This window comes from Bactrocera tryoni, chromosome 3 (genome assembly GCF_016617805.1).
Source record: "Bactrocera tryoni isolate S06 chromosome 3, CSIRO_BtryS06_freeze2, whole genome shotgun sequence".
Taxonomy (NCBI): Eukaryota; Metazoa; Arthropoda; class Insecta; order Diptera; family Tephritidae; genus Bactrocera; species Bactrocera tryoni.
The window spans coordinates 36,464,840-36,468,080 of NC_052501.1; positions in this window are offsets into that span (position 1 = coordinate 36,464,840).

The window sequence follows — 3,241 nt, forward strand, 5'->3', positions numbered from 1 at the left end:
ATATCGATTTGAAAATTGGCACACATGCTTTTCTCCCTAGGAAACTCATTTGTCAAAACCTATAACAAATAGCTTCCATACAAACTGTTCGATCCAGCTCTTGTATAGGAAACTTTTGTATATGACGAGATATCTTCTTGTAATGTGGTATGAGTTATTATCAAAGACAACTATACAATATATGAGGAAATTGTTTAGATTGAGTTATCATAGTATATAGATCTCATACAAACTGATCGAATAAAGTTCTCGTAAGCAATCTTTGGTGTTTTTTAATACCATGTCTGTCAAATATTGTTGGTTTTTTATGAAAGAATTATATGAGTTCGTTGAAAAGGGTGGAGATCGGTCGATCAATAATCAATATTGAGTTTGAAGGCGATAAATTTACAAGAGATAACACTAGCGCAGGGGATGGGACTCACATAGTAATGACTCTCTCATCATCTTGAACGTATGTATTGTGGAGGCTGTTTTTCCACCGCTTAAATTGTCTAACAACAACTAAACAAAAAAATAAAAAAAAATTAAATCACAAAGAGAAAAAGAACGAGCGGGAAAACCAATATGACTACGGGAAACACAGTGACTTTTAGATAAGATTATGGGGATAAGTTGAATTTGCGAATTTTCACTGGCACAATTTATGGCTTAAAAAATAATTTTATCAATAATACTAATATTAATAACGGTACATTTGTATATACGGTGAAATCACATAATTGAAAAAGTGCAGTGAAAGCAATGTCAAAACTCTCGGTGTTAGATACTAAATAATGGACTTACCAAAACAATGTGAAATAACGTTAACAGCTCAAAAAGTAACCTCTAACAAAGTGACGAACTAAGGCTTAACATATTAAAAAAAATCTAACTTGGAACCGCATTAACGGTCCAAAAATCATACACAAATCATTTCTATTTGGTGATTGGTTCATAGAAGGTTACAATGCTGAAGAGCCTCTCTGAACCAGCGCCAGTAGTAGTAGTGTATGATACCAAATAAAGATTGCTAAACCAAAATGTGTTCCTTACTAAAACGTCTTAGATTTTAAAAGTTCTCTCATAGCTAATTAAAAAAATATTAAATGTGATTCTTTCCCCTTCACTTACATAACGCGTAACGCAAACGCCACGTTGAATGTGCAACACAATTTGTCGAAAATGTCAACAACCTCAGCAGCGTTATGTAAATAAATCGCTATGAGCTAAAAGAATAAAAATCATATGCCAAGAAATCATCAGCGCGACAGCGACAGCGACACTCATCAAACCAACCGACTTAATAACCAAGCAACAACTAAAACAATCAGCAAAGCGACGTTTGGGTCGACAGCCAATTGACCGGGCAATCAAACGACAAACAACAAGCAACAAGCGCAGTGTTAAACACTCTTCTGGGCAACAACGCCTAAAAGTATACTATCACAGCCACACAAAAGCCAACCGAGTACACCCACAAGGCACTAGGTGCCACTAATGCAAAAATAGCAACAACCGGGGGCGAATAAAATTTGATTGCCTGCTGCCCAACCACGCGACCAAACCGACAACGGAACGCAATTCGCGCACCGACACAGGCAGAAGGCAGAAGGCAGCGGCGAAGGCGAAGGCGACAGCAACAACGGGAAATAAGACACTCTTTAGCCCTCGCGGTGCAGGCGTAGCTGAGGTGAGCCGTGTAGGCGGTTAATTGGGAATTTTCTTCTGCTAACGGTTGTTTCGAGAAAGCAGTCAAAATTCACCGGCTAAGCAAGAGTGGTAAGTTGAGCGCCGGTGGAGCTCCTTTATCCACCGACATGTGTTTGTTTCTTTGTTTGTATGTATGTATATGTATGCGCATATGCATACGGTGTGTCTCGAATTACATGCATTTATGCAGGTTAAATTGCCGGCAAAAGCCAAATTGATTTCGCAAAACTTGGCAAATGCGACATTTCTATGCAAATTTATTCATTCACATCCAATTCGCATACCTTTCAATGTAAATATGTATATATGTATGTGTGTATGTATGCGCACATCATACATTAATGTATGTATATTATACTATATGTATGTATGCATGTAAACGTCGGCTTGTATGACTGCGTGTGTGTGGCATATCTCCTGAGTCGCCATGCAAGTGCTTAAGTAGTTTGCTCGCTTGCAAGGACCAATATAAATGATAATTCCCTGCAACGTCGCGTCGCTTCGAGCATAAGGTCGAACATAAGGACAACGAAATTATTCGAATTCCGAACAGAGCACATGCTCGGTTGCCTTCATATTTATGTGACAGGAAATGAAAAAAATATTTCAGCTGTGGCTTTCTCAGTCGGCAGTGAGAGAACTTCAGGTGTGAACGGTTCCAAGCACAAGTTTTTTAATTAATTTCTTTCAAAAGTTCCTAAATGAAGTTTCGGTTTATGTACATACATATTCAATATAGTTATTTTTAACGGGGACTTTCATTTATTTTTGAATGTGTGTAATGAAATAATGTTTTAATTAATTTGAAAGTAATGAGCAAATTACTGGACAAAATTTCCAATCAAAAAGTTCTCTTAGGTGTAGCGCTAGCTCTAGAGAATCAAGCCATCATAATACTCGAAAATTGAGAGCAGTCTTGTCTTGGAGCAACCTTTCCTGGAATTTCACTTTATAAAATAAAGAACTACATACCGAAGTTATTCGTTTTACATCTGTCAAGTCAGGTTTGGACTCGTCGCACTACATACCCGAGGGGTTTCAAAAACCTCAAAGTATAATTTTTGTATGTAATTTGTTTTATTTGTAATGCACAGGGCTACTCGGGATGTATTTTTGAACTCAGACAATCTGTTATTAATCATTAAAAAATATATTTATTTATATTTTTTTTTGTATTAAAATTAAAAAAAAAAAAACATAAAAAACTAACTTTTTGACTTATGGGTTAGATTAGGTTAGGGCATATTAAGTTAATATCATTTTCAATAAAAATGAATCACCAAGTATTCAAAATTAAAAACAAAACTATAATATTTGTCAGTGAGCACATACATTTCTTTAATTATTCTATGAATTTCGTCTGGTTCAGTCTATATCATATCTGTTTTACTCCTTCCGTTAGCTTTACGCATTTACGTTTTTATATCGGTTTGTAACACCTTGAAGGAAACGTCGGAGACCTTATAAAATATATACATATATAAATGATTAGCGTGTCGAGCCAAGTCGATTAAGTCATGTCCGTCTGTCTGTTCCTTTGTCCATCTGT